Below are 13109 nucleotides of genomic sequence, written 5' to 3'. Positions count from 1 at the left end.
CATGTTATATTATCATATTAGTGCGTAAACCACCATACATAAAATTATAAATATAGCTAGCTCTAAATTGGTCACTTATTGGTAGGAGTTACTTTATGCCAGCACTTATTTGCATGGTAAATGTAATATAAATTTTCTTATCCAAAAAAATGAGTATCATTATCTTAAAAAATGGATGTGGAAATCATATGATTTGTAATAATGTCGAAAACTAAAGATCATATGGGGCATAACAAGCGATTAGGACACACATTCAAGAATGCATCTCTCTGAAAACTAAGTCTAACCAATTATTTATTATTTATTTTTATCATAATAATACCTTGCAATTATAATTTGTCAAAAGGCAAACAAACTAGTCAGGTTTAAAACCCATGAAGATTTTGTTACCTTGTCACCAAATAAAATAACAATAATTATTATTATTATATTGGTAGAAGTTATATAGTGAAACAGACAGCTAGACAGCGTAGATTTGGGCGCATTTTGTGACCAATTGGCTTACATAATAAAACCAACGAGGCATATATACTTTTATTATTATTTCTTACAAGTGCTGTTCCATGGCGCATTACTGAAAGCCTTGCCCACCAATCATTATTTCTCATCCCTCTCAACAATCCTCACCGGCATTCCTCCTTTCATTTTGGAAGTCAATAGCGGAACAAACTCCGGCTCCGCACCTTCCTCCACCGCTGGCACCACCTTGAACCGCCTTACAACTCCTGCGACCACCCTCTTCATCTGCAAGAAAGCCATCTCCTTCCCCAAGCAAATCCTCGGCCCCGCCTGGAACACCGGGTACGTGTACGCGTCCCTGCCCACGAACTTCCAGTGCCTGTTCTCCGCCTCGTCCTTCTCCAGCCACCGCTCCGGCTTGAAATCCGCCCAGTCAGACCCCCACAGCCTCTCCAATCTCCCCATTGCGTACGGTATGTACGTCACTCTCATCCCTTTCCTCACCACTGTCCCGTCAGGCAAAATGTCGTCGTTCAGGGCCTCCTTCGTGTCCGTCGCCACTGGCGGGTACAACCGCAGGCATTCACACAGAGAAGCGTGAGTGTACACCATGTCTTTCACTTCTTCAAAGACCGGCGCCTCGGATTTCTCTTTGATTTCCTTCAGAACCTCGGATTCGACACGCGGGTTCTTAGAAAGTAGCCAAAGATACCATGTGAGTGCCGCAGAGGTTGTGTCGCGCCCAGCAAGTATGAAGCTTATCACTATGTCGGTCACGAAGTTCTCATCCGAGTGGCCGGAGCTCAAGAACCTTGACAAAAGGTCGACGGAATCGAGCGACGCCTTCTCTCTAAGCTCGTGCTTCTTTTCTTTTATTATGTTCTTGGCAAATTCTTGAACTTCTGAGACTGCGATTTTCAGGCGCTTCTCGGACCCAATATTCAACAGCTTCTTGATTTTCCAAACGCCAGGGATTAACTCATTCAACCTGTCGCTGCTGATCTTGACACCATCTTCAAAAGCTTGAGCGAACTTGGCTTGTGGAAGAGTGGGCAAGAGGTATGCGGGGTCGAATCCGAAAGCGATTTTGCAAATATTATCGAAGGTAAACCTTCGAAGAATGTCCTGGAAATCTAGGACTGTTCCGGTGGCGGCAGCTGAGGAGAGGATGGGGATTAGGCGGTCGGAGAGCTCGGTGTCCACGACGGTCTCAATAAAGTTGCGCAGAGACTTGGTGTTGAATTCGTGGCTGGCAACTTGTCTTTGGAATTTCCAAGATTCGCCGTCGACGTTGAAGATACCGTGGCCGAGCAAGTCTTTGAGGGTTCTGTGGAAATAATCTCCCTTGGCGTAGCTGTGGAAGTTGGTCTTGAGGATGTGCTGGACGACGGCCGGGTTGGCGGTTAAGACCTGGCGTACGCCGATGCTGCGGTGGAGGACGTAGGTGGCGGAGGGGGTGACTTGGAGGATGTCTGTAAACCATTGGATACGGCGGTGGCGGTTAGCAACCACGGCCAGAAACGAACCGATAATTGGGTAGGATCTTGGAGGGCTGACGGCGGTGGATGATTGCTTTTTGTGTGCTGAAGCTCTGGTAAAGAAGAGGATGGAAAGTAATAAGGGAAGAAGGAGAAGGAAAAATGAGGCTAGAAGTTGGAGAAACTGCATAATTAATTACTGTTTGGGACAGCTTTTTTCTGAGATCTTTTGATTCGTCTTCTGTCGGATGGGAAATGTTCATTTGGTTAATAAATGGTGGGAGACTGGGAGTGGGTTTTTATAATGGGATCAGGATCCCCGGCTATTCTTAAAGAATTGGCGGGAGTGGGTTTTTACGTAAGCCAATTCGTCAACAATTTTTGTTTTGTTTAATATTGTTGATGTTGGAAATGCGAAAGAAACAGGTGTGCAGATGTCCTGACAATGCCCTTAATACGACGATGACAATGCACAGGCTAGTATATGGAACAAATCTCGTAATACGTAACACGCTGCGATCAAATCTCGTAATACGTAATTTCTCAAGACTAGAATAAAGCGTCTAGCTTTATTAATGACTCACTTTCAAAAAACTTTCAAGATCAAAGGCTAGTATATGGAACAATCCTTTTGACAAAGTGAATGAAGACTTCAAATATTTTATGTAGTGATCTAATATTGCATGGCTTTATGCCTTGAAAACAAGTGTTGTGCAACACTCTATTACCATATATATATATATATATATACGATTAAAAAAGTATTTGATACACCAAATATATATACACGTGAATGAGTTCTAATAGTCATAATAATAATAATAAAAAAGAAGTTAATGTCATTAAAACCATTAAATGACCGACGTCGTAAACTTTAGAAAAACAATTTGTTACCAAACAATCATAACTGAATTTTTCCCTTAAATCTCATGTTGTAATAACAGTAGTTATAATGCTTAGAAAAATAATAGCAACCGTTAATAGTTATAAAAATATCAATACATGTTAATGACCAAATGATCAAAACAAGATTTAATGATTTGTAAACAAGGTTAATGACCAAATTGAACGGTTATAAACCAAAATAGTTAAAGCATATTTTTTATTTCTCATAAAAACTAATGAAGATAATACCAAATGATAAAATGTTTTCAAACGTCGAGTTTTACTAATATTTTCATGGGACTGAGTCTACCTATAACTCAATCAAACTTCAAAAAATACCTACGATTTTCACCGTTTAGATTCCTCATATGCGGCTTGTAGTGTCCCAGATTTTTAAAGTCTTATTTTAAAAATATTTATTTGATGATATATTATTCATATTAGGTAATGATATTTTATTCTTAAGGAATTGATTAGATCATATGAATATTATAGGAATGAATATTGATTTGAGGTTATTATATCATGATGTTGATTTTATATGAGAGATTATATCTTGATTATTTTATTGGGAGATTTAGGAGATTTGATAATTGATGATTGATTAATATAATTTGGAGTATGATTGTAATAATTGGTGATTAATTTAATGAAATTTTATGAGTTGAGGAAATCGTGGGATTATTAATGGAAATTAGGTATTGGAGATCTTATTGGTTTATTTTAATGAATTTGAGTGGTTGGCCTAAGCCACTTTCACGCCAACTTTCCCTAACACCACCAAGTATTCTTTCAATTTTATTATTTCTCTTGCTTTCCCACTATACCGACAATGCTTCTCCTTTCTTTGTTTCTTTACTTATTTATTCTCATCCCTTTAGTTGAACCAAAGCAAACGAGAAAGGCAGACTTTAGAGAATGAGAGTTTGGGCGAGAGAGAGAAAAAGAGTTAGTGAATGGGAAATTTCTAGACAAGGATCAATTGAAGCAAAATGGGTTTCAACAAGTAATTATTTTTTATGATCAATTCCTATAATCACAGTAAGTATTCTTACTTAGTGAGAGTGATATTGATATTCAATAATACAGATTTTTGTAGTTTTCTTAAATATCTGACATTTTGATATAATTGCTTCAATAATGATTTATATTATCCTGAATTAATTGACTCATTACTTTACAGTTTTTACAGTGTTTGCAGGAATGGAAAGTCAAGGTAATTATGCAATTGTGATTAGAGTTTCATATTTGAAATGTACAAAGATTCTAAGTTGGTGAAGTTTTGTCTAGAATTTAAACAGTCGGGTAGATTTGTATAAATATCTTATTCGTTATAGTTGTGGGTATTTCGTATAAAGAAAAGTATTTTTAACTGTGTTGTTTTGTATTGATAAATTTCAATTTTTTTCGTTGTGTAAGATTATTTTCTCGTAATACTCGATTTATTTACATGATAAAATAAGAAAAATATCGGGATATTACACGGCTCCCAGAAAATAAGTGTTATTATAGTGACACCTAAGTAAAATACCTATGCCTTTTTTTAACATTCAGCTCATTTTAAATGTGATTTGATCTAGAGAATGTAGCTCTAAGGATATGGATCCTTTCACTCTATAAATACAGCTCACATTGACGAATTGAGACTTACTGTAATTATTTGCACAAATTGTTAAAAGATGTAGAGTATTATCTTAGTAAGAGAATTTTTATCAGGCTAGTCAAATGATATTTTGACCAATTGGGACGTTAAAATGTGAGTAAAAGTAATTGCATTGGCTCAACAATTTGGAGAATATAAAAATAAAAAAAAATTAAATAATTTCTAATATTATCTTTCATCTCAATAAAGAATAAAGAAATATTTGAAAAATAATATCTAAATAAATAACTCTTAATTTTGGCTCTTTGTATTTGAAGACAATGAAAGCATGAACTTGAATTTAACGTTGAGGGAAGAGTTTGTCAAATGTCATATTTTGTAAGTTTTATTATCATTTTAGAAAAAATAAAAAAAATAAAAAGCTTAATGTAAATGCTATAAATACTTTTAAAAAATAAATAGTTTTAAAAAAATTATGAACCGGTTCGTGAATGCTCAGCCAAAATTCTTTATAATTCCTTCAAAAATTACTATTATTAAGTCTACTACCCATATATTATTATTTCGCCCCTTCAAAGTTAAAAATGTGGCTTTTACGGTGTACAAAGAAGTAAAACAATGTTCAAAAGCCAAATAAGAAAAGAAGCTGCAATCTTTTTTCATAAGATGTGCAGCTTTTCACACTGCACAAGGCTCCACTTCTTTTGCAGTGTGAAAAGAGAAGTAATTTCAGACTTTCTTGTTTATTTTATTTTGCTACAGTAATAGTAAAATAGCTAGTTAAGAAGGAAAAACTTATTTTTTATACATTTACAAGTTTTAAAGTATATATATATATATATATTCCTCTTTTTGTTATGAACCAAATTATATTTTATGGGCAAACTTAGCACAAGAATTGGGGTAGACCTTTAAAATATAAACATCCATCTAAAATTATATTTTTTATGAGGTAAGACCCTTAAAAATTAGTTTTCTTCTTAATTTTTTTTCGTCCCCCCTCACTCAAACTTCTGGTTCTGCCCCTGGTTGGCCACCGTCAAATTAATGCTTCCCTAAAATTTAATTTTGACATGTCAGTGCTCACCTCTTTACAAACTTGGTTAGCATCGACGCTTCTAGAAGCTCGAATATTCGGTAAAAATTGTGCGGCCCTTTATAATTTCTCATACATTCATTATACATACAGGTACACATTTTTATACCAAGAATCTCAATCACAATCACATATCCTCATCTTGTGTGAATATGTAAAAAAAACAATATAAACGGCATGCCCACCTCGTAGTTTTTATTATGTAAGCCAATTCGTCACAAAATGCGCCCAAATCTACACTCTCCCTATTTCACTATATAACTTCTACCAATATAATAATAATAATAATAATAATAGTTACCATCATAACTTTGGAGTTTAAAATTTTTTAGTATTAGTATTTCATATTTCAGTTTCGAAATGAAATTTTTTTACAAAAAAAAAAAGAAAAAAAAAAAAGGTGAAAATTCGTCACCAGACTCACGGCAAGCCGCAAGCCATGGGTGATCGTCCAAAGTAATTTTAAATTTTCACCTTTTAAAAAAATACTAGTGGGGATAGCACGTGCAATGCACATGCTTGGTTCTCGGTGTTAAACTATGAGAAAGAGTTAATTTACATAGCACACAAAATTATTCGGTTGTGGAAATCGATCCACTTCGTTTGGTAGCTCTTCAACAGTAATAATGTTGAATCTTTGGCATGGTCCTTCACATCCATCAATCAATGCAGCTTTTAGCCGAATAATGAATTGTTACTTTAAAGAAAGTCTTGCAAGGCTTTCTATATTAGTAATGCCCTCCTATTTACAGGAGAATAAAAGTAATATAAGTTTGATGAATCATAAAAACAATGAGGAAAAATTCATGTTGCAAAGGTTCGACAAGAAGTGAAAGGTATTTGTTGGTACTATAAAAAAAGTGGAAGATATTGATAACCTATATTCATAATATTGAGTAACAAAAACATTTTTTGAGCTATGACAATTTTAATTTTGATTTTTTTTAATACCTCAGTGCTGTATTACATTAATTTATTTGTTGAGCATTGCAAGAACTTTTTTGCATCTTCGCCAAACAAAGATGCATCATGTAATTCCACATGTACACAACTTCTAAAATCATATCATAGAACATAGAAGAAAAAAAAATTAGAAATATGATGTTAAAAGTATAAAATTTGTTCATTTTATATTTTCAAGTTAAAGAAAAGTCATGTAGAAGTAGATTGTCCATACCGTGGTTGTGCAACATTTGTTTTCATGCAATTTAGACAAGCAAATGTTTCATTAACTTCTACACCTGTAGTTTTGCTACATTTGTTGCAGGCCATATACCAAAAATGTTGTTACAAGTTGTTGACAATGATTTTTGCTTTGACCCAAAAGATGGAGTGTTGCATTCATTGTTTGTTGCAGTTTATAATTTTGATGCAATTGTTTTTTGCAATAAGGTAAATATAAAAAGTTGATTATATATGAGTTTGTAAGAAAGGATCTGTAAGATTTTTATACAACTCATCATGGACCAATAGCTTAGACTTTTCTTTTATTTACGGATGCTACTTTTAAATTTCAGCATTCCAATTCATTTCGCCGAAAATTTAAGCATTATTGGAGAATCCACTCATTATCCTCCTTTATGAATAAATGACCCATGTTTTGTTTCCATATTTTCTTTTAAATTTTTATTCCTTCTTTTCTTCATTCTTATTTTGTTCTCTCACAAATCCCGATATATGTAAAAAAAAAAAAAAAAGTGGGGAGCAAACATCGTGACATTAAGAAAAGGAGAAAATAAATAAAAGCAAAGGAGAAAAGAAACAAAAGCAAGTGACTGAGTCTTTTGTTTAGGTGAGTAAGTTTGAAAAATGGGGAAAGAAGAAGAAATAAGGATATGAATAAGTTTAGTATATAATATGGCTGTGTTGTACGTTGAATATGATGTGAATTTTGTAAAAAAAAAAAAACTGATAAGTCATGTGAAAGTGGATATGTCGGAGATGAGGATCTGCACACTAATTCTATATATACAATTATTAATAATTGCTCAGTATCTATCTAAATTACATGCATAGACCACTATGTTGCTGCATATGTATATGTAATCATCATATATCTTATTATAGAAAAGTTCGAAGATACTCATGTTACAAGTTTTCTCTCTTAGTTCTTGCAAGATAAATAGTCTTATTGTCCTGTAAATATAAGAGTTTAAAAAATATTTCAAGACATGATATGTATGCTACTTCTTTAAAAAACATGTTGTACCCCGTGGGGACAATTGACGCATGGGTTTAAAACAATTAAACTAACTTTTCTTTTTCTCACTATTCTTCCTCATTTTACGTAACATGTTTCCCTCTTTTCATTATTTTATTTTATTTTTATATGGTTGCCAACACTTCCTCAATCATTCACCCCCTTCTCCCTAATCAGTATTTCACCACTTTCTTTCCTTTTTCTTATTTTTCTACAAAAGACTTACTTTATAAAGATAACGAAAGTGATTGGAGTAAAAAAAAAAATAGAGACGAAAGAGGGAGCCAGTTGGCATAAAGGGTGCAAGTAAAAGGACGAAAAAAACTGCTCGACACCTCCTATAGTTTTCTTGCAAAATCTTAATAGCATTCATCACCATGAAAATTCATATACTATAAGGAAACATGAAAATCTTACAAAACTAAAGCAAACCACTGAAGCACTTGTTTTTTTTTTTTTTTTTTCCTTTTCTCATTTTGCTAATCTCATGCTGCTTGCTCCCCACATTTTTTTTTTTAATTTTTAATTTTTATTCTTTTCTTTCTTTACATACATGGGGATTTGAGAGAGAACAAAGATAAGAATGAAGAAAATAAATATTTTCGTCATTTTCTACAGAATTCACATCTTTCCCCTAAAACCAGGGGAAATGGACCCTGCCCCCCCCGCCCCCCCCCCCCCCCCCCCCCCCCCCTAATTGAAAGAAGAGTCCACTCATGTTTTTTTCCTTCTCTTCCCACACACCCCACCACTTATTTTATTTTAATTTATATTTTCCTCTTTTATCTCTCTACCAGCAGTAATCAACCACTCCCCCACCCACTCTTTTTTTTTTCCTTATTTGTATTCTCTCATGCCAATCACTCATCTTCCTTTCTTTTTCTTTTCTAAAATTAAAAAACTTGTTTATAGTGAACTGTATCTTGCAGATATTTGAGGAACTGATACAATAGTTGACAACAAATTACTTTTTCTTTTTTTTTTTTTTTGATAAATAAAATGTAGGCAGATATAACATATGAAGCTGATACAAATTACTACACCTATGTTTTCCTTGCAAAATCTGAATAAAATTTACTAGAAACCAACTAAAAAATATAATATATGAAGCTGCCATGAATACAAAATAAATTCAAAAAAAATATTTGGCACTTGTTTTTCTAATTTACTATTCATTGAGCCAACAAAAAAATTGTAGCAGCATTCTCAAAATTTACAATTTTAAAAAATAAATTACTTTTAGAAAAATATCCAACAATACAAAATCACCAACATTAGGAAGCAAAACCCAGCAGTACCCAATCACTAAACATGAGGAAGCAATATGCAGTAACAACTCTTTAATTTGTTTCTCAGCTACTCTCTATCTTTCAAGATCTCACTCTCCGCTCGTCTCTCTCGATCTTACTTCTCTGCTCTAGACAATCGAAGAAACAGCCAAGAAAAAAAATTAAACAAAACCCATCAAATTTATCAAATTCCACACAGGAAAAGCCGAAAATTTAACTATAAAAGTCATACTCTGATCTCTTTGATACACCTCTGTTTCAAACAAAACCCACCGAAAGAATTGTCAAAAACCTACCAAACTCAAGAAACCCAGAGAGCACAACATAAATTAAACCCTCACCTTCTCTTTCTTTCACCGTTACTGTGTATGAATCACACCAAATCTCTGTTAAGCACATCTTCCAAAACTGAAGAACACAAGCAAACTAACAAAAAAAAAAAATCCATACAAAACCCACGAAAAAAAATCATGAAGCACATAAATAAACTCTACCAAAAAAGAAATCAATTTTTTTTATGAATCCTTGCCTCTTTCATACACCTGTTTCAAACAAAATTCACCCAAAAAATTGTCAAAAATCCATACAAAACCCACGGGAAAAAAAAAAAAAACATGAAGCACATAAATAAACACTACAAAAAATAAAAATAAAAAATAAATAAAAATTTATGAATGATTACCTCTTTGATACACCTGTTTCAAACAAAACCCACCAGAAAAATTGTCAAAAATCCATACAAAACCCACAAAGAAAATCATCAAGCACATAAATAAACAATATAAAAAAATAAATCAATTTTTTTTTTTGATGAATCCTTACCTAGACTGCCATTTCTCCTCTCTCTTTCTTTCACCGTTGGTGTGCAACAAAACCGACCGAAACAATTGTGAAAAACTCATACAAAATTGAGGAAAGAAAATTGAACAATAAAAATCATTTCAAGTTGGTCCCACCCCCTCCCACCCACATCCGGCCGCCACCACCATTCACCACCGCTAGCCACACCATCCAGTGGCTACGCCGCCGGCCACCACGAAGCAGAAGCAGCACCGACCTGAACCAGTTTCTCTCTCTCTCCCAAACCGCCGGCCACCACAATCCACCGCCCCGGCCACCACGAAGAAGAATCAGCGTCGACCATCCAGAAACTGGCAGGCCGAACACTACCCTAACCTGACATTTGAGGTAGGTTGAATGGATATAGGTTTTGTTGGGTTGAAATCTTGATGGGTTTTCTTGTTATGACCGATTGTAGTAAGATTTTGTAGTTTTTTGTCTAATTTCAAAAATGGGTAAGAATTTTTGGGTATATTTTGTTTTTCATTGGGTAATTGATATGGGTTTGGTTCTAATTTTGTGATTTCTTTAATTTTTATGGAATTTGGATGATTGACTTTCGGATGGAAGGTTGATTTTTGTTGAGTCCTAATTTCCTTGGTCAATGTGTTGAATTTTTTTGGGAATTTTAAGCCGAATGGATTTGGGAGAAGTTTTCTTCGGTTATTCTTTATTTTTTGTTTTATTTGCACAAGATCATGGGAGTAGAGGGTGAAATACCCAAAAGCACAGTCAAAGAAATTGAACCATTTACAAATGCAATGGGCAAAAAAGTAATTATGAGTAAAAGACAACAATGCCCATAAAATTCCTTAGAAAGTCTAATGGAGAATAGGGGCAAACGATTAATGTTAAATTTTGAAAAACAAAAATAACCTTGCACAATTTAAACATGATGAACAAATAAAATGGACACAATTGTAAAATTATATGTCAAATAAAAATCACTGTTCAAGAGACATTCGATCTTTTTATATATCTACTAAGTAAAGATATATATAATAAATAAAATTTTACCTCTCTGGTTCCAAATTTTATATCTCTTTCTCCTTTCCGGCCAGGTGATCATTAGCTTTTTACGGTGCCTCTACATTATATTCTACTTGCTCTTCCACTTTGATGTAGATCATAATGCTTCGTCTGCAATTTCGTCTGGATGGAGCCCAACCCGAGAGTTCTCGTCTGAAGCCTCGTCTACCGTAAGTCCGAATGCTTATGTTTATTTTCAGTTTTTCCACTTTTTGTGAGTATATCTTAGATGTAGTCTGCTCATAGCATATCTGCTCTTTTATTGTATTTATACATGAATTAACGAAAGATTGAAATCATAGATAACACCTGATTGTAAGAATTTTTGTTTATATTTATGACTTTGTAACTTCATTTTGCTCTGCTAAGTAAAAGTTTTATGCTTGTTATTTTAATCAATGAAATCTGTTTAAAAAAAAAAAAAAAAAGGCCAATTACAATGAATCATAATTTATGAATGTAAGTGCAAATAGGCTGCTAGTTTAAAGGGACAAAGTGTAATTAACCATTTTTTTTTTCTTTCTTTTCACCGGAGCGATAATGGTGGAAGAGTTTGAACTCTTGAATGTTCAACAACATTGTATGGATTTCCCAAATTCGAATAATTAGATCACTCCGTTAATCCATCTAATCATCACCTATAACCACACATGTTAATCACAAAAGACTTCCTCAATTAATTAATGGAGATATACACAATTAAAAACAGAATTAAATCTTATAAGTACCCTTACCAAATACTGTGGTCACTAACTGCTAAATCAATGTTTTGATAAAACTTTTTAATCGCAATGAGGAGCCAAAACGAAAACTTTGGCTCTGTTTGTTAAATATTTGTTTTAACGTAAAATGATTTCTGAAAAATGGTTTTTCTACTTTTTGTAAATTATTGCAAAGTAAAATAATAGTCAACAGAAAATATTTTTCGTTTAAAAGAAAATTCATCTTTAATTTTTGAAAAATGATTTTCATTCATTTTTTAAAATTGTAAATTATTTTTTGAGTTTCATAATTAAAGTGCAAAAAATGAATTTCATAATTAAAGTACTGAACATAAAACTTAACAAATAACAGAAAATAAATTAAAACTAACAAGAAATAAAACTAGCCGGCCTCCAGAGAAAAATTCCCAGTTTGGGCTTTAGAGAAAAATTGGGATTTGTTAAGGGCTTTGCCAAACAAGGCTTTCCTTCTTTCGTTTCCTGTTAGCTGACGTAGTAGGTGAAACTCCACTTCGCTTTCATTCTTTTGTTTCCTGTCCGCTGACGTAGGTGTATTGAAAGTCCACTTCTTTTTCTTTGCTTTTTCTTCTCTTGGCTTCAGCTGGTCCCACGTTTGATAATCCTTAAATTTGTTTGTCTTTTGTGCATACGGATTGGCTTGCATTTTCTTTGGGATGTTCACGCATATTCCACCGAGTCCCACTTTTTCTTCTAATCTATTTTTATTTTCTTAAAAATCATGAAAACTCTTACTTACATAACACAATTTTTTTTTTTAATATTAATACATTATTAAAACTCAAAATTAGTAATTAAACACTATTACCTTATTAACTATAAACTAATAACCTCATTCTAAAAGAGCCAAAGAAAATTGATTTTAGCTAAATATTTATTTATTTGATGAATGATTAAGAAATTAATTACGTAGCGCCCGATCATGTATTATGAATATGATATTTGTGCTTTTAAAAGCCTAGGATGTTGACCATCGAGGGCGGTTGAGACTTGAGTGAGGTCAAATGCCCCCCTCAATTCCCAAAAATTTATCTTATTATCTTATAGGGTTTTTCGAATTCCCTAATTGTATACCCTCACTCATTCATTAAGGGGCATATATTTTTTCAAGAGGACCAAGATCCACAACTCGCGGACATGAAATATATATATATATTTGTTCGCTGGTTCAAAATTAAGTTTTTACAGACAATGACTCGAGAGTTTAAAAAAATTAGAGAAGATGACATCTAAAATGCACCGTTTAAGAAATAAAAAATGCAATGTTTTACTAAAGTATGAAATATAAGGCGGCATTTTTATTTATTTATTTTTGACATTTTTGCCAATGGTTAAAACTCTACCAGTTTGTGTAAAACCAAAAACTTTGCCACTTTGTAATTTGAGAAATCGTGTCACTAACCAAAGCAATATAAGTCTTGTAGCATTAAGACTTATATTTCATAAACTGGTAGAGTTGGGAATGATGGGCTTCCCAAACAAGCCAAACT

General features: G+C 33.3%; 1 pseudogene; it reads right to left on the bottom strand.

The window, feature by feature from the left end:
• Positions 1-564: 564 nt before the first annotated feature.
• On the bottom strand, positions 565-2127 carry LOC132166585 (cytochrome P450 94A2 pseudogene; annotated as a pseudogene).
• Between the last annotated feature and the right edge of the window lie 10982 nt (positions 2128-13109).

This window comes from Corylus avellana, chromosome 11, assembly GCF_965113065.1.
Source record: "Corylus avellana chromosome 11, dhCorAvel1.hap1.2, whole genome shotgun sequence".
Classification (NCBI taxonomy): Eukaryota; Viridiplantae; Streptophyta; class Magnoliopsida; order Fagales; family Betulaceae; genus Corylus; species Corylus avellana.
The sequence above is the reverse complement of the archived record's forward strand: the minus strand, read 5'-3'. Positions and strand labels throughout refer to the sequence as shown.